Source organism: Stegostoma tigrinum, chromosome 6 (assembly GCF_030684315.1).
Source record: "Stegostoma tigrinum isolate sSteTig4 chromosome 6, sSteTig4.hap1, whole genome shotgun sequence".
NCBI classification, from domain to species: Eukaryota; Metazoa; Chordata; class Chondrichthyes; order Orectolobiformes; family Stegostomatidae; genus Stegostoma; species Stegostoma tigrinum.
The window spans coordinates 94406937-94426656 of NC_081359.1; positions in this window are offsets into that span (position 1 = coordinate 94406937).

The following is a 19720-nucleotide window of genomic DNA, read 5'->3' on the forward strand; positions in this document are numbered from 1 at the left end:
TTTGCCTAATAAGAATGCACCAGCGAAAGTAATTCCGAAGGCTTGGATGTGAATGAGTACTCATAGCATACCAGTAAATGAAAAAGAGCTTCAAAATTATGAAGGCCAGGAAAGCTGAGCTGCCTGGAAGATTCTGGAACTTCATAGCAACATTTTAATCCACTGTCAGGAAACTGATTTTTTTTTGTCTTCCATTCCTTAGTTTTTATGAAAGTTGCAGGGTGGGCCTGTATGATTCCACCCAATGCTCGGTAACTGACAGAATGCCATGACCAATGTCCGCCAAAGGATCTGTACTGGATCGAGGTTTTCTGTAATATCTATAGATAACTTGAATGAAGCAACAGAGAGCTGTGTTTCAAGTCTGCTTGTTGACACTATGTCATCAATGTAGACGTGAGCAGAAAGTTGCAAGGCTTTAGTGAATGCACAAAAGACAGTTTGGTTTACACCTAAGTAAAGCAGAGTATTTTCTTAAAACGTTTAGAGACTGGGGACTGTGGTTGAGCAGCAGATCTATAACATCATTGAAGAGGCTGTGGACAAATACAAACAAAAGAGTATGAGACAAGAGACTTGGAATACAATGACATGGATATACAGTTATAGCTTTACAGAGCTCCAGTTCAATCTCAGCTGCAGAAAAGATATTTTTCCACAAAATTGGGAACAGAAATTTCAAGCTCATTTTGCACGGATATATTGAGGCTATCGCCAGTTTCAAATTTCAAAGTTGTGTTAGATTTTGTTTATGGGGAATTAACGATTACAGAATCAAACAGAATTGATGGAGCTAAGAAACAGATCAGTGTCAAATAGAAATTGCCAGAGGAGTTCTGCTGGTCTGGCAGCGGAGAGAAAGCAGAGTGAATGTTTCAAGTCCTGTGACCCTTGTCCAGAACTAGACTCAAAACTCTGTTTCCTCTACACAGATGCTGCCAGACCTGTTGAGTTCCTCCAGTAATTCATGTTTTTGTTTCAGATTTCCAGTGTCCGCGGTTCTTTGGTTTACTTCAGTGAAGAGCTGGCTGGCCTCTCCCTGTTCTTATCTTCATCATTATAATACATAAATGTTCCACAAGTTCTGACACTTTAATTCACAAAGGATGTTGGATGCATTCTGTTCCAACTCTTCCCTTGTCACCACTCTTTCCACACCACTGTTCATTCCCTCTTCTCCCGAATTATTACAACATCAAGCAAGGCACGATCAATTCTTCCACACTCTTAGCCCATCAAATCAATGTATTCCAGAACAAAACCCAGCTGGATTTTGGTTTGTAAAGTGCCACAAATAGTTGCAATTTAAGGCATTAAATCAAAATCATAAGTTACATGTTCTGTCTTCCTGCAATAACTTCTCAGCTCCAAGATTCATCACCAGAAGTATGGAATTGAAGAATCAATTTTTTGCAGATAATTTTTGGCACACCATTGGGCATTTAACATCAATGAGTGATCTGAAATTTCATGCATTGTGATAGAAAAAACTATTGCCTTTCAGCAGCTTGTCAGCATGTAGCTTTGTATCAAGGTATTTGGTGCAGCAACAAATTAAAGTGGAAACAAAAAAAATGCTAGCGATCACAGTGCCTCATTTGTAAACACCAGTCACCAGAGCACTTGCATTTTCTGTAAAGTAACCTTGGCTTCTATATATTGACTTGCAGGAGGGAGCCATGAGGGAAGCCTGTGCTGAGTTTTATCCTTCAACATCCAGTGTCAGAACAAGGATCCTGTTTATTATCAAGGCACTCCCAAGCTGGCTAAGAGACTTGAGTGGGAATCTCTAAGGAGTTAGAGGAGTGATAAACCGCGACAATTCTGGGAGAAGATGGTGGAGTCACCATGACTAAGCAAGAGATCGTGGAGGACCCAGTGCTCAGCAGGAGAAAGAACATTCAATAGAGATCAGTGGTCAGAAGCGACCGAGGAGAATGCTGGGAGAAGTCAGCTCAGTCACCCTGATTGCGAGTTGCGAGTAGCAGTCTTCCCTGATGAGCAGCTGGGAACCGGAACAAGAGAGGCCGGAGGGAAGAGCCAGTGACAGGGGCAGGTACAAACTTGTTTGGGGGGCATTGATCCCGATCCATGACACGGAGAGCCTCATGGCAATAGCACTTAGCCAAATCACAAGTTCAAACGTGACATTTTGCACGGAAGGACTTCTGATTGGTAAGTTGTAATCAGATGACTCTTACCCTCAATTTCCATTAAACTTTTCATACCCATAAGGTTTTAGAGTATGGGATCTAGGCTGGTGGTAGAAGAGGATGATACCAGGACTACAACTTAGAGTATTATCTCAACTGTTCCTTGCACAACAGTGCCTTTAGTATTTTTTATCAGAATCTAACACTGGGGCCATCTAGTTAGTTGTGAATGATTTAATAGAAATTCATGTTTAATTAAGAAGTTGCTTGTGGGTAAAAATTGTAGGCAGTGGGATGATATGTTTCTCCTGCAGAATGTGGGAAATCAGAGTCTGTTCAAATGTCCCCGATGGCTACATCTGCAGAAAGTGTGTTCAATTGCAGTTGCTGACAGGCCACATGGATCAGTTGGAGTGACAGTTGGACATTTAGGAGTAGGGAAGAGGTGAAAGCATCATAGACAGGAGTTTCAGAAATGTGGTCCCACCCAAGGTACAGGAAGATAGATGGGTGACCAGTAGGAGGGACAGGCAGTTGGTGCAGGAGTCCCCTGTGACTATTCCTCTGTTTTACATGTGTAAAGTTTTGGATGTTGTTGGGGGGCATTGCCTATTAGGGGATAGTGACTGCAGTAGGAGTGGTGGCATCACAGCTAGCAGTTGTACAGCATGGAGGATCAAAGTGCAGTACAGCGATAGCAATAGGGGTCTCTATAGTCAGGGGCACAGATAGGCATTTCTGTGGCCACTAGGGAAACTCCAGGATGGTTTGTTGCTTCCATGGTGCCAGGGTCAAGGATGTCTCTGAGTGGGCACAGGACATTCTCAAAAGGGAGAGCAAGCAGCCAGAGGCCATGGTCCACATTGACACTACTGACACAGGCAGGAAGAGATGGGGTCCTGCAAAGGAGGTTCAGGGGATTGGGTAGCCAGTGGAAAAGTAAGGCCTCTTGCGTTGTAATCTTGGGATCTGTACAAGAAGGGAAAGTTGCAAGCGGGGGAAGTTTTTCTGGGGTCACTTGGGTTGTAGGGGGTGGGAACCAGAGCAGGAGATAAGCAAGTGAAGTTTAAGATAGATGGAGGTAAGTTTAAATGAGGTGTGAGGGGCAAATTGCGGTGGTAAGTAGGTGGAAGTGCTGCCAGAGGAGGTTGTAGAAGCAGATACATTAGCAACTTTTAAGAAGGATCTTGACAGGTGCAGGAATAGGCAGGGAATAGGGGGTTCAGAGCACATAGAAGCAAGAGGTTTTAGTTAGAAGGGCGTCATGTGTTGTGCAAGTCTGATGGGCTGAAGGACCTGTTCCTGTGTTGTACTGTTTTTGGTCTTCTTTATCTTCTTAATTATGGTTGTTGACAGTCAAATATCCACTTCTGAGTTTCTGCTTGCAGCAATTTGGTAATTCCATTAAGAAAACAAGAAAGACTCTTTAGCCCTTCATTGTAATGGTCATGTATAAAGTGCATTGTCATGAACACTATCTAATCCCACATGATTCTTCAAAGATCCTTTACATCACCCCAGTAGAAAAATAGATTAAACAAATTCCAAAATATCTACATCCAGTATTGCTCTGGCCTGGTTGTCCACTCTGGCATATATGGTCCTGCAAAGGTTGAGTAAAAGTGCTGGCCTCATATGGCCAACACCAGCAACTCCTGGGCCAGATATTTGAGCCACAGAATAAGACCATAACTGTATGATCTAGGAACAGAATTAGGCCATTCAGCCCATTGAGTCTGGTCCACCATTCAAACATGGTTGATATGTTTCTCAACCCCATTCTCCTGCCTTATCCCTCAAACCTTTGATCCTCTTACTAATTAATAACCTGTCTAACTTTGTCTTAAATACACTCAATAACTTGGCTTTCACAGCCTTCTGCGGAAATTTGATCCACAGAGTCACCACCCTCTGATTGAAGAAATTCCTCTGCATCTTGATTCTAAAGAGTCATCCTTTACTCTGTGCTCTGAGGTCCTACAAACATCTTCTCTACATCTCTTCTCAATCCATCGATGTTCTTTATGTTTCACTGACATACCCTTCTAAACTCCTTCAAATACCCCTTACTCCCCATTCTCTGCCTTCTGCCAGTCAGTCAATCCTCTGTCCATGCCAATACTTTGCCCCAAACACCATGGACTATTATCTCGCTGAGCAGTGTCCTGTACAGCAACTTTTCAAAGGCCTTCTGGAAATCTAAATAGATCATGTCCACTGACTCTCCTCTTTCTAACTTACTCATCGCTTCCTCAAAGAATTCCAGCAGATTCGTCAGGTGTGAGCTTCCCTTGATGAAGTTGTACTGACTTAGACCTGTCTTAATATGCAGTTGGAGTGAGGGGGTGCATACAGTTCAGTGTTATGGCAATGGTGCGCACCTGAACCCAGTGTATCCCTACACTTATAATAACTGTTGGAGCTACGTAGGGCAGTTCCCTCACTCATGGGTCAGTGAATGGCTTCTGCATTCGAAGATCATGATTCAAGTTCCACAGTCAGTAGTGAGAGAGGGCTGCATATCAGAAGTGCCACCTATTGGGTCAGGTTCCGAACCAAGGCTCTAACTACTCCTTAAGAAGGACATTATTGCACCATATTGAAGAGGAGGGGGTTAGGTTAATATCCTGATTTTTCTGGACGACATTTATCTCTTCATTACAGAAACAGATTATCTGATCATTTGGCATATCTGTAAGAGTTGACTGTGTGTGCACATTAACTACCACATTTTCTATGTTGTAACAGGCACGGTGGCTCAGTGGTTGGTACTGCTGCCTCACAGTGCCAGGGACCCAGGATCAATTTCAGTCTTGGGTGACCATCTGTGTGGACTTTGCACATTCTCCTTGTGTAGGATTCCACCCAGTGGTCTGGTTTCCTCCCACAGTCCAAAGATGTGCAGGTTAGCTGGACTGGCCATGCTAAATTGCTCTATACTGTCCAGGGTTGTGTGGGTTAGCTATGGGAAATGTAAGGGTAGGGTAGGGGGCTGGGTATGGGTTAGATATTCTTTGGAGAGGTGGTGGGAGTTGATGGGACAAATGGCCTGCTTCCACACTCTAAGGATTCAATGAACGGTGACTACACTTTTTTTTTTGAAAGATCATTCATGGGAAGAGGGCATCACTGGCCACTCTTAACTGGCAGTTAAGAGTCAACCACATTGTTGTGGGTCTGGATAAGGATGGTGGCTTCATTGAAGGACTTTAGTGAACTAGACAAGTTTTTTTTCAGATAATGGATTTGCGGTCATCGTTATTTCCAGATTATTTTATTGGCGTGGCAGAATTTGAACCCGGGTCCCCAGACGATTATATGGGTCTCTGGATTAACAGAAGGAGAGTGATAATAGCACTAGGACATCGCCTTCCACAAGAAAACAATAATTTGAACCCGGGTTCCCAGACGACTATATGGGTCTCTGGATTAACAGAAGGAGAGTGATAATAGCACCAGGACATCGCCTTCCCCTTGGCCTGGTGGATCTGACTGAGTTAGTCATCCAAACAATGTGGAGCTGGTTTTCAGACATGGGTCCCCTATCATGTGAACTAAACTGGCACCAAGGTAAAAGCGTAGTCCATGGACCGTGAGATAATGAGGAATCTTGGGTGTTTGCCTGGAGCCTGTCAACGTGAAGTTCAAAAGAATGATAACATCTGTTGGTGGTTTTAATTAATGCTCCAGAACCACTTGGAGACACAGACGGTGTTACAATCAGGGCGGAGAGTGCGCTGTTTTCATGCATCCAGCACAACACACAGAGTGGAAATGAAACAGTATCCCAAACCAATCTCCCAAAAAGCCAGTTTCTAATGTTATTGCAAAAACAATCATAATTTATGATCAAACACGGTTAAAAGATCTACAATTGTAATTAAATGGATTAGCATTAAATCTGTATTCATGGATATTGCAATGTGGTACTTCTGTTTCACAGTCCTGTTTACAGATCAAGTCCTCCCTGAGTAACCCTTATGCGTGTGGTTTGATCTTTCTGAAGTGCTTCTCCATCACAGGGAATTTCTTGAAACATTTCCAGGACATTGCTGATGCTTCCAACCTCACTTCTTTCAGCTAATTTTGGAACAGCTGTAAATTAAGAACAAATGCGAATCTGCTGATATAGTTTGCAGCTGGCTGTCTTTGCCACAGGCATCTTTCGGACTTGAGCCTTGTTCCCACAGGATCAACATAAGGAAGGCAAAAGCAAAAATCTTACTGCTGAGTGAAATCCCTCCACTGTAACCAAAACGGGCCCTGACACTGAGCAGGTGGACAGCAGGACCCTGGGGATGATTTTACGATTGGTGATCAATTAAGAGGCCGTTGCCAATTCTGACAAACACTTTCTTTCAATAATACAAAGGCTTTTCATTGGTGAAAGTCTCTTTATTCTCCCCGAAGGAATGTAAAATATTTTCTCCTGGCCTTGCATGGAATCTGAGGACTGTACACAGTGCGTAGTGATTTAATGGCTTTGGAGGATTCATAGAGTCAAAGAGATGTACAGGATGAAAACAGACCCTTTGGTCCAACTCGTCCATGCTGACCAGATGTCCCAAATTAATCTGGTCCCAATAGTCAGCAGTTGGCCCATATCCTTCTAAATCATTCCTCTTCATGTATCCATCCAGATGCCTTTTAAATGTTGTGATTGTTCCACTTCCATCACTTCCTCTGGCAGTTCATTCCAGACATACACCACCCTCTGTTTGAAACAGTTGCCCCTTAGGTCCCTTTTAAATCTTTCCCCTCTCACCATAAACCTATGGCCTCTAGGTTTGGACTCCCCCACCCTGGGGAAAAGACTTTGTCTATTTACCCCATCTATGCCCCTCATGATTTTATAAACCTCTGTGAGGTCACGCCTCAGTCTCTGATGCTCCAGAGAAAATAGCCCCAGCCTATTCAGCATCACCCTATGGCTCAAACCCTTCAAACCCAGCAACATCCTTGTAAATTTTTACTGAACTCTTTCAAGATTTTCTTATAGTAGGGAGACTAGAATTAAACACAATATTTCAGAAGTAGCGATGTGTGGGTACATAGAGATGACATGGGTGATCTGTGGGGGAACAGAGAGTACATGAGGGGCATTGAGATGGCATGGGGTAGCAGGGTCAGAATCACAGAATTGTTATAGTGCAGGAGCAGGCCATTCAGCCCATTATGTCTGCATGGTTGATCAGAACAGACATAGGTTAGCATGGGGGTGGGGTGTTGTAATATTGAGGGAGGTGAGAGGTAAGGTTTATGGAGCCAGGATATTGTGTTGCAGAAATGAGGTGAACTTGCTAATTGGCCTGCCTCTGTACTCAAGCCCCTCTCACCAGGGGCTTTTAAACTGCACAACGTTTATAATCTAAATGTGAAAAGACAAATAAAAGGGTTTCTGAATTGAACGGTGGGGTAGATTGTATCTGTGCATTGTGAGATTGCCTGTGTTGAGTTTTCCCAAGCCCCTGAGAAGATAAGGTCCCAGGTCATTATTAGATGTTAGGAAGTACAGGGGTCCTAATATCAATCCCTGGGGAATTCCACCATAAACCTTTCTGCAGACGGAAAGACAATTGATAATCATAACCGTCTCTCAGCCAATTATGCATCTATGTTGCTACTGTTTTTATTCTATGAGCTCTAACTTTATGCCATACCATTATTAAATGTCTTTGGGAAGTCCACATACACCATAACAATAGCCTCGTGTTCTGGATGTGAGTTTGCTCGCTGAGCCTCTTGTCATCAGTCCAATCATTAATCATCTCTGTTACTTCATCAAAAAACGCATTCATGCTAGTCCGACATGATTTGCCCATAATGAATCCATGTTGGCATTCTTTAATTAACCCAAATTTGCCTAAGTGACTGCTAATTTTGTCCCAGAATCTTATTTCCAGAAGACTGCCACAACTGACGTTAAACTAGTTGACCAGTAGTTGCTGGATTTTTACATTGAATAAAAGTGTGACATTTCCGATCCTCCAGTTTCTGGCACCACCTCCTCAGTCGGGCAGGAGAAAATTCTAGATTAAATAATCATTTGAGAGAAGAAATTCTTCCTCATCTCCATCTTAATCTTCATCATTGAAGAAATTGGGACTGTGCTCCTTGGAGAGAGGAAAACCAAGAGGAGATAGGACAGAGATATTAGGAACTGCAGATGCTGGAGAATCCAAGATAACAAGGCATAAGCTGGATGAACACGGCAGGCCAAGCAGCATCATAGCAGCAGGAAGGCTGGCATTTCGGGCCTACACCCTTCTTCAGAAAATTTTCTTCCTGCTCCTATGATGCTGCTTGGCCTGCTGTGTTAATCCAGAACTACACCTTGTTACCTCAGGAGATAGGACAGAGATTTTCAAAAGCTGAGGGCTAGATTGGGTAGTTAGGGAGAAACTGCTCCTACTTGTAAAAGGATCAAGACCAAGAGGGGCAGATTTAAAATGATTTACAAATGATGAAAGTGCAAGTGAGAAAAAAAAAAGCATTTTCACACAATGAGTGACTAATGTCTGGAATGGAGGTCAGTTCAATTGCAGCATTGCAGAGAGTATCAGATGACGATTTGAACAAAAATAATATACAGGAAGGTGATAGAGTGCTTGGTGTCATGGTGCAAAGATAACAATCTCTGCCTCAATATCAGCAAAACTAAAGAACTGATTGTCAACTTCAGGAAAGAAGGAGGAGGACATGCTCCTACCTACATCAATCGAGCTGAACCGGAGAGGTTCGACAGCATCAAGTTGCTAGGAGTGACAATAACCAACAACTTGTCCTGGTCCTCCCACAGAGACTATTCTACCATTCAATATGATCATGGCTGACTGTCCATCTCAGTGCCATAATTCCACTTTTTATCCAGACCCCTTGATACCTTTAAAAATTTATAAATTGCTTTCTTGAATATGCAGAGTGACCGAACCTTCACAGCCTTCTGTGATAGTGAATTCCAAAGGTTTGCCACCCTCTGAGTGAAGAAATGTTTCCTCATTTCAGTTCTAAATGGTCCACCCCAAATTCTGAGTGACTCCTGGTTCCAGACTTCCCAACCAGGGCAAACATTCTCCTGGCATCTAGCCTGTCCAGCCTGGTTAAAATTTTGTACATTTCAGTCAGATCCTGCTTCATTTTTCTAAACTCTAGTGGCTGCAGGCAAAGTCAAGCCAATTTCTCTTCATTGGACAGTGCTGTCATTCCAATATCAGCTTAATGAATTTCCACTGCACTCCCTTTATGACAAGTATATCATCTCTTAGGTAGGGAGACCAAAACTGCTTGCAACATTCCAGGTCAGGTTTCACTAGGGCTCAGTATAACTGCAGGAACACACCCCTGCTTCTGAACTTAAATCGTTTTGCAATGAAGGCCAATATACCATTTGCCTTCCTAATTGCTTGCTGCACTTTCCTGTTGCCTTCAATGACTAGAGTACATGGGCACCCAAATCCTTTTGTAGATTCCCCTTTGCTGACATATCACCACTTAAATATTACACTGCCTTTCTGTTTTTGTCCATGTTATTCTGCATCTACTACGTGCTCGTCCATATACTCAACTTGTTAGATCACTTCTAGTTTTGTATTGTCAGCATGCTTGTAAATATTGCATTTGCTTCATTCATCCAAGTCATTTAATATATATCATAAATAACTACAGCCTAAGCATTTATCTCTGCTCTACACCACTGCCACTATCTGCCACCTAGAAAAAGATCTATTTATTTCCAATATCTTTCTGGTCTGTTAACCAATTTTTAATCCATAACAATCTTTTACTCCTGATAAAATATACTTTGATTTTGCCCACTAGTTTCTTATGTGGATCATTCTCAAAAGAACTTCTTGAAATCCAAATATAACTCATCCACTGATTCTCATTTGATTGCAAGCTAAATCCTCAAAACAAAACTTGGTAGCTTAATTCATTACATTAGATTTCCCTTCCATACACTCATGTTAGCTTTACCCAGCCCTAACAACGCTTTTAAAAAAGCGTTCTGTTATCTCTTCTTTTATAATAGACTGTAGCATTTTCCCAACTCCTGATGCCCGGTGAACTGGCCTATAATTTTGTTTATTTCCCCTCCTTTGCTCTTTTTAAACAGTAGGATTACATTTTCCACCACCCAATGTGTAGGGACTGCTCCAGAGTTTACAGAATTTTGGAAAATGACCACCAATGCCTCCAATATTTTAAGGGCCAATTCATTTAGCACTTTAGAATATCAGTCCCTAGGGAATTCTCAGTCTTTAGTTCTATTAATTCCTCTACAAATTTTTCTTAAACTAATATTGACTTCCTTCAATTTCTCCCTCTCGCTAAACTCTGGGTTCCATAATATTACTGGAAATGATTTCTGTCTTCTTTTGTGAAGACACAACCAAAATGTGTGTTTAGTTCTTTCACCGCTTCTTTGTTTCTTGTTATAATCTTCCCTATTTCTGACTGTAGGGGACCAGAATTTGTCTTCATTATCTTTATCTCTCTACATATTCATGGAAGCTTTTCCAGTTAGCTCATGTGCTCGCTGTAAGTTTACCTCCTCCTTGATCTTATTTTAATCCTCTTTTGATGAATTCTAAACTGCTTCCATTCCTCAGACTTGCTGTTTTTTCTCCTTTATCTATTCCCTCTCGGGACCTATTCTTATCCCTAATTACTTTCGTAAGCCATGGCTGAACCATCATATTTCATTTTTGTGCCAGATACGAATAAGTAATTGTTACAATTCACACTAATATTCCTTAAATATTAGCTGTTTCCAATCCATTTAGTAAGGTTTCTCTATGCAATTTTGCCAACTTGCCCTTCATATCCATAAAATACCCTTTATTTAGACCCAGGACTCTAGTTTTGGATTCAATATCTGCACTCTTCATCTTAATATTGTTTTATGGTCACTCTTCCCCAACTGATCCTGCACAGTATGATTGTTAATTAATCCTTTCTCACTGCACAACATCCAAACTAGAATAGATTGCTGACTGGTTAGTTCCTCAATGTATTGGTCTATTATCATACACATTCTAGAAAACCATTCTGTACAGAATTATTACTCGTTTGATTTGTCCAACTTATATTTGAATAAAGTTGCCCATCACCTTGTGATGAAGCAAATTGTTTTAATTGTGTCAGTCCTGAGCAATTGACCCTTTATCCTGAGATTGTGCCCCAGCCTCTAGAATCCCCAGACACTGGAAACAGCCTTTTTGAATCTATCCAATCAAGTCAACTTCTGAATATAAGAAAACAAAAACTGAAATTGCTGGTAAAGCTCAGCAGGTCTGGCAGCTACTGTGGAGAGAAATTAGAGTTAATATTTCAGGTTGAGTGATCCTTCCTCAGAACTGATTGTAACTCAGAAAATGTATTTTTGTGCAGAAGGAAGGGGGTAAAAAGTAAATGATAGGTGGGGATAGAGCCCAAAGAGAGAGAAGAACAGTTGGACAGACAAAGGAGTGGATAATGATTAGGTTAGGAGGATGGATAGCTATTTATGGGGACTGTTAGTGACTAACAATGGGTTGTGTGTAATAGCTGACCATGTGATAACAAGGCCTGGAGTGTGGGGGTTGGGGTAAGGACATGGGAGAAGCTCAAGCCCTAAAATTGTTGAACTTGATATTGAGTCTAGAAGCCTGCAGGATTGCCAAGTGGAAAATGAGGTTATGTTCTTCCAGCTTGTGCTGAGCTTTGATCAGTGCAGCAAGTGTGAGACAGAGATTTGGTCAGGGAACATGGTAGTGTGTTGAAGTGGCAGGCAACTGGAAGTTCAGGGTCTGTTTTGTGGTCAGAACATAGGTGCTCTGCAAAGCAGTTACTCAGTCTATACTTTGTCTCCCCAATGTAGTGGAGATCATATTGTGAACAGTGAATGCAGTAGACTAGATTGTGGGAAGTGCAGGTGAAGTGCCGCTTTACCTAGAAGGCGTGACTGGGCCTGTGGATACTGAGAAGGGAGGAGGTAAATGGGCAGGTGTTATACATTCAGCGGTTGCACCGGAAGGTTCGGTAGGGCTGTGGGAGTTGTTGGGATTGAAGAAGGAGTGGACCAGGGCATCCCAGAGGGAAATATCCCTGTGGAAGGTGGACAGGGGAGGGAAGGGAAATATATGTCTGGTGATGGCATCCCACTGGAGGTGGCAGAAATAGTGGCTAATAGTCCTCTGAATGTGGAAACTGGTGGGATGTTAGGTAAGGACAAGTAGGTACCCTGTCGTTGTTGTGGGAGGGAAGAGCAGGGGATACAGGCTGAAGCGCAGGAGTTGGGTTGGACCTGGTCAAGGACCCCTGTCAATATGGCGCTGGGGAATGCTGATTTGAGGAAGAATGTGGACATTTTGAATGCCCCCCCTTGTCGAAGTTGTCATCTTTGGAACAAACACTTCGAGACGGAAGAACTGGGAGAATGGAACTGAGTCTTAACATAAGCAGGGTGTGAGGATGTATAGTCAAGGTAACTATGGGAGTCAGTTGGTTTGTAGTGGATATTAGTGTCCCAAGAAATGGAAACAGAGGTGTGAAGGGAAGGAAAGAAGGAGCCAGAGATGAATAGTCTATGTTTCAATGAGATCATCTCTCCAAAGCACAAGTCAAATTTTCTTGATCTCTAAGGATGACACTACAACGTGAAAATAACTCTAGTGTTTACCGCACTACATCGAGCCCAAGTATATCCTTGCTTAGATATTACAGACCAAATGCTTCAAGGTATGGCTTATATGTATTTCTAATACAACTTCCCTGAAAGCCAACATGCTTACTGTCTTCTGAAATGGTTGCTGTAATTACATTACCTTTTTGTACTCCTTGCACAAACTAACCCAAAACTCTCTGAACATCAATATTTTTATGCTTTAACCTTTTTAAAAGAAAATCTGCTCATCTATTCTTACACTACGATGAATAATATACACTTGCCCACCACTTGTGAGGTGACATTCTCTTAACATGTTAACATCTCTTTAAGTATCTATGTCCACCTAAGCATTTATATCTAACATCGCATCATCAGTAAACCTGAGTACATTACCATTCTTTTTTTCTGAAGAAGGGTCTAGGCCCGAAACATCAGCCTTCCTGCTCCTCTGATGCTGCTTGGCCTGTTGCGTTCATCCAGCTCTACACCTTGTTATCCTACATTACTAGTGGTCTGTTTGTAGCACACAGGAATATACATTGTAAATAACTGAGGTCTTAGCACTGATCCTTGTGTAACTTAGAGATGCCCCATTATCCATACTCTCTGCTTCCTGTCCATTAATCTTTCCTGTATGCACGTTAATTTATTACCCTACACCTCTAATAGCTCTAGCTTGCATATTAATCTTTTGTGTGTCATGGTATCAATTACCTTTTGGAAAATCAAATATACTTACAGCTACTAAATGCTCTCCTTTGGCTACCATAGTTATATCCTTAAAACACTGTAATTGTTTATCTTACGCTCAAAACTGTTTGCTTTTCTCTACGTAGACTTTAACACTTCCTTTAAACAGATTCCAGCTTTTCCCCAATATCTATTGCCATGATAACTGACCTGTAATTCCTTATTTATTCGTCTTCTTCCTTTCTTGAACTGAAATGTTTAATTTGCCAACTTCCAGTCTGCTGGGGGATTGGTGACAATTTCACTGGCCGTTGCCACTGGTGCCAACAGTATGATCTTATTATTGGAAAACACAATTTCAAAACTCGTTGAATAGTGGGCTTGATGTAGTTTAATGTTCCAATACTGTTTCTCAGGTAATTAACTGGCCTTTATTAGGGAGCCATGTCACATATTTTGTTATATGAATAGAAATAAAAATATTTCCAAATGTTGCCGCAGGTCTGCAGTAGATTGTGATTTTTTTTGCAGAGATAACATTATTACAAAATTCAGCTCATATTTTTTGACTATCATTGTTGGTATAAAGTCATTGATCATGGTGGCATTGACTCCGAATATTATGCTAATCGTATGCACCAAGGAGCCATAAACGTTAATATCACAGAAATTAGTCTATCACATCTGTGCTTTGTTAGATTAATCCAGAGCCATTCACACTCTCCCTTTAGACCCACATCTTCTTTTTCTTCAAATAGTTATTTGTCATTCCCTTAAAAGATGTCTCTACAGCTGTATTAATGAAAGGTTACAACTATCAAAATGATGACTTGTAAACTGAATATGATCCACTTTTAAAATTTAATTTAGCTTTATATTGTCATACACTATCCTTTTGAAGTCTTCCAGTGTTTGGGCTCATAGTCAATTTATTTTTAATTCTTTGTTGAGCACAGGTTCAACTCTTAGAAAGACAGTTTCTACCAGTTTAAAGTCAGCCTTAACCAGTTTAATCTGGTTCTTTCAAAGAATAACTTGTGTGGTAGACAAAGGGGAGCTGTAGATGTGCTGTACTTGGATTTCCAGAAGGGATTTAATCAAGTGCCACATCAGAGGCTATTGCAAAAAATAAAAGCATTTAGTAAAGGAGGTAAAAATTTATCACTGATCGAGGCTTGGCTTGAAAATATGCAAACATTGTTCTTTGATTGGCAAGAAGCAAAAACAGAGTCCTACAGCAGTCTGTGCTTTGGCCTTAACATTTTAGAATTTACATTGGATGATGGAAGAAAAAGCATGGTAGCTCAATTCACAAATAACACGAAAATCGGTAGGAAAGTGTGTTGTGAAAAGACAAGAAGACGGGCGCATCCCCCCAGCAGGCGAGGAATGAACCTGTCCTAATCAGGAGCCCTGTTGGCTGTGGAGCACAACCGTTGCCAGTCCCCACCACAATAGCTGTCCCTTGCAACAACACCACCGTACTCCACCCAACCACTGGCCCCCATTACCAAGCCCAGTGTGATGAGCCTTGGTGACACTGAACCTTACCTTCTGCAAGGTCATTGTCCACTGTTGAATGTGAGAGCGATGGTCAGCCCTGGACTGGACTGACAGCTGCCAGAGACGGGCTTGCCATGACTTAAATGGCTATCATCTGCCACATATTTATAAGGGGGAGGTGATAGCCGAGTATTATTATCATTGGACTGTTAATCCAGAGACCCAGATGACACTCTGGGAACTGGGTTTGAACCTTGCCATGGCAGACAGTGGTATATGAATTGAATAAGTATCTGGAATTAAGAGTCTAATGATGACCATGAATCCATTGCTGTTTGTTGGAAAAACCCATTTGGTTCACTAATGCCCTTTAGGGAAGGAAACTGCCATCTTTACCTGGTCTGACCTACATGTGATTCCAGACTCACAGCAATGTGATTGACTCTTAGCCGCCCCCTGGCCAATTAAGGATGGACAATAAATGCCAGCGACACACACATCTGGTGAATGAACAAAAAAAATCCCTAAATATCATTCCAACATTTATTGGAACCAGTACTGCTGGAGTTTTTGAAGGATTTAAATCACTGAATAACCAAACATTTTGCTTGAAGCAACATTCAAAGGCATATTGTAAATGATTTTGAAAACAAAATAAACAGATAGAAACGGAAGATGAGAAAAGTCTTTTTCCCCTCAGTGAGTAGCTAGTGTATGGAATGCATTAACTGGCAGTATGGTGGGGACAGGTTCAATTGAGGCATTCAAAAGGGTACTGGGTGATTATTTGGAGAGAAATAATATGCAAGGGTATGGATAAAATGTCGCAGATTGGTCCTAGGTAGTAATGCTCGTGTGAAAAGCTGGTGCACACACATTGGGCTGAATGGCCTCCTTCTGTGCTGTAAGATTCTGTGATTCTTTGAAGAGGGAGTTTGATTACATAGATATGTGAAACAGACTTTTTTTTCCTGGAAGTGTTTTGAAAATAGAGAGCTGTAGTGAAGGCATTTGAAAACGCTGCCATAAGGGTTGGTAAAAGAGGGATTCCATAGAGCCAGTGGAAGTCAGCGCTCGAAAGACTAGAGGAGAATTTGTGAGAATAACAAAAGGTCAACAGTGAGGTTATCCTGAATTTGTGAGGTGATGTGTGACGGAGCTGTGACAATTTATTTTCTATGGATCATAAGTGATAATAATGGGATTGAAGAGGAGATGAATGTGAAAGTGGTTCAGAGATTGTCAAGACAGCAATTCACTTGTCAATCAGCTGTGAGAGATGACAAAGTCAAGAGGGTGAGGTTTATATAAAGTGCATTATTGATAAAGTGCAAAAAGGTAGAGAGGCTAAAAGGGATGGAGCTGGAGATTTGAGACTCAGTTTGAAACTCATAGTGTCACAGAATCTTAGATTCATACAGTGCAGAAAAGGCCCTTCGGCCCATTACCTCCGCACTGACATAACTACCACTAAAGGCATGCTAAGCCCAATTTCCTGCATTTGTCCCATATCTTTGAATATTATGACGTCTGAATTGCTCTTCCAAATATTTGTAAGGGTTGTAAGGTTCCTAGCCTCCACTACTTGCCCAGGCAGTGCATTCTTGATTCCTATCACCTGTTGAGTGAAAATCTTTTTTCCAAAATCCCCTCTAAATTTCCTCCCTCTTACCCAAAAACTATGCCCTGTCATGATTGAACCCTCAACCAAGGGGAACAGCTTGCTGTCCTTTCACCCCGTCCATATCCCTTATAATGTTATACACCTCAATTGTGCCCCGTCTTTGCTCTAAAGAAAACAATCTAAGCCCATCTAGCCTCTCCTTATAGCTCAATTTCTCCATCCTAGACAATATCCTGGTGAACCACTAGCTCCTGTAGTGAGGTGACCAGAGTTGCACACCGTACTCCAGTTGTGACCTAATCAATGCTCTGTACAACTCCAACATTCCCTCCTTGCTCTTCTACTCCATGTCACAGCCATGTGCTTTCTTAACTATCCTATTCACATCTCTGTCAACTTCAAGGATCTGTGAATAATTACCCTAAGATCCCTGTGTTCCTCTGAGCTACCCAGTGTCCTGCCCGTCTTTAAATACTCCCTCATCATGTTTCTTCCTTCAAAGTGCATCACCTCTCACTTATCAGAGTTAAAGACTATCTGCCACTGGTCTCCCCATCTGACCAACCCATTTATATCTTTTATAACTTACAACCATCTTCTTCACTATTAATCACTCCACAGGTCTTGGTGTTACCTGCAAATTCTCCCCACATTTTCATCTATATCATTTATGTATATAACTAACAATGGTCCCAGTTCTGATCCTTGTAGCACACCGCTGAACACTGGCTTCCAGTCACTTGAACAGCTCTCTATCACTATCATTTATGTGCTATTACTAAGCCTGTTTCTGATCCATGTCGCTAAGTTTCCCTCAATTCCATGTGCTTTAACCTTCTCAGTCTTGGAGGTGGGACTTTATCAAAAGCTTCGCTAAAATCCACATAAATTACATCAACTGAACTTCTGTCATCCACACACTTGATAACATTTTCAAAAAATTTTAACAGATTTTTGGGGCATGTATTTCCTCTGGCAAAGCCACGCGGACTCTCCTTGATCAACCTGTGGCTTTCCATGTGGCTATTAACTTGCTCCTTCAGAATTTTCTCTGAAATACTTACTCTACCTTCCACTGACGTGAGACTCACTGGTCTGTAATTTCCTGATTCATCCCTACCACTCTTCTTGAAATGCGGAACCACATTAGCTGTCTTCCAGTCCTCTGGCGCTTTCCTCTTGGTCAGAGAGGAGTGTCAGAGCTCTTGTAGTTTTCTGCCTTGCCTCTCACAGCAACCTGAGATGCAATTCATCCAGGCCAGGAGGTTGGTCAGTTTTCAAGCCTGATGGAGCCTCCAACACCTCCCATTTCCTACATCAAACTGTACAAGTCCTCACAGTTGCTGCTGCTGAATTCCATACCTGCATTCTCCTTTTCCAGACTGAAAATCAAAGAGAAGTATTCATTTAACACCCTATCAATAACCTGCAGCTTCACATACCCTTGGTCCCTAATGAGCCCGACTCTTTCCCTGATTAACCTCTTCCTTTCAATGTATTTATAAAGTATCTTTGGCTTCTTCCTAATCCTGTTTGCAAGTCCTTTTTTTTATACCTCATTTTTGTTCTTTTAAATCCTTTCTTTAGTTCCTTTCTGCACTTCCTCACAGCTGAATTGTTACCTTTGGATTTGTTAAAAGCCCATCTCTTCTATATCCTTAATTCCTAGGCATCCAGGATTCTCTGAACTTATCACTCCTTATTTCCCCCCAAAAGGGTACAAGTTGGACCTGTACTCGCTCCAACTCCTTTTTGAATATTCCCACTGTTCTGCTGTAGACTTACTTTCAAGGAGCTGTTCCCAGTCTGCTGTGGCCAGATTCTGTTTAATTTTAAGAAAACCTGACTGTCCTCCAGTCTAAAGCCATCTTTTGCAGGCCATCTTTGTAGCTGGATATTTTAACATTTCGTCTTTCTCACATGGCCATCTGCAGGGATCCAATGAACCACAGTGAAGACTGGAGCAGCAACACCTCATCTTCAAAGTAGGCAGTTTACATCCTTCTAAGCTTAGTATTGAGTTCAACGCCTTCAAATTGTGAACCCATTCCTTCCTGTTCTTTCAGCTTTGCTTGTTACATTCTCAATCATCCGATCTCCCTGTCCCCCACCTCAGTGGGACTGCCTCTAGTTTCTAGCCTGGCAATTAGACACACCATTGTTTTGCCATTCTCACATTCCGATCAGTTCATTTGATCACCTTTGGCCCCCCAGCACTCTAAATCCCCCCTCCCATTATTGCATAAATGCTGTCCCCTCCACACTTTGCGTCAGCTCTGATGAAGAGTCATCTAAACTCGAAACATCAGCTGCTCTCTCTCTCTCCATGGATGCTGCCTGACCTGCTGTGATTTCCAGCACTTTTTGTTTTCAGTTAAAATTTGAACTGTACAGTCTAGTGGTCGCTATCGCTAAAATGTTCCCCCATTGCCATATCAAACAAATCCAACTTCTTTGCCCAAGGGTCATGTCTTTTCTGATCAGGCCATGGAGAGGAAGAAGGGAGGACACAATGAGAAGTGATGAGATATGGATTATGGGGCAATAAAGAAAGCATTTAGTGGCATGTAAAGGGTGAGGTGCTGAAAATTTTGTCTCAGTTTGTTACCACTTGTGGATGTCACAACTTTGATAATGTTTTAGTCAGAGACATTTTCCATTATGAAATATTTGACATAGACATTATCCAGTCAGCCTCTTTAAATATTTAATGAAAATTGCATCATCCCTGAGATAGTAGGAACTGCAGATGCTGGAGAATCTGAGATATCAAGGTGTAGAGCTGGATGAACACAGCAGGCCAAGCAACATCAGAGGAAAAGGAAAGCTGATGTTTCAGGCCTAGACTCTTCTTCAGATATTGCGGCGGCGGGGGAGGAGGTTCTGAAATAAACAGGGAGAGAGGGGGATGCGGAGAGAAGGTGGACAGAGGAGAAGATAAGTGGAGAGGAGGCAGACAGGTCAAAGAGGCGGGGATGGAACCAGTAAAAGTGAGTGGAGGTGGGGAGGTAGGGAGGAGATAGGTCAGCCCAGGGAGGATGGACAGGCTAAGGGGGTGGGATGATGTTAGTAGGTAGGAAATGGGGTGCGGCTTGAAGTGGG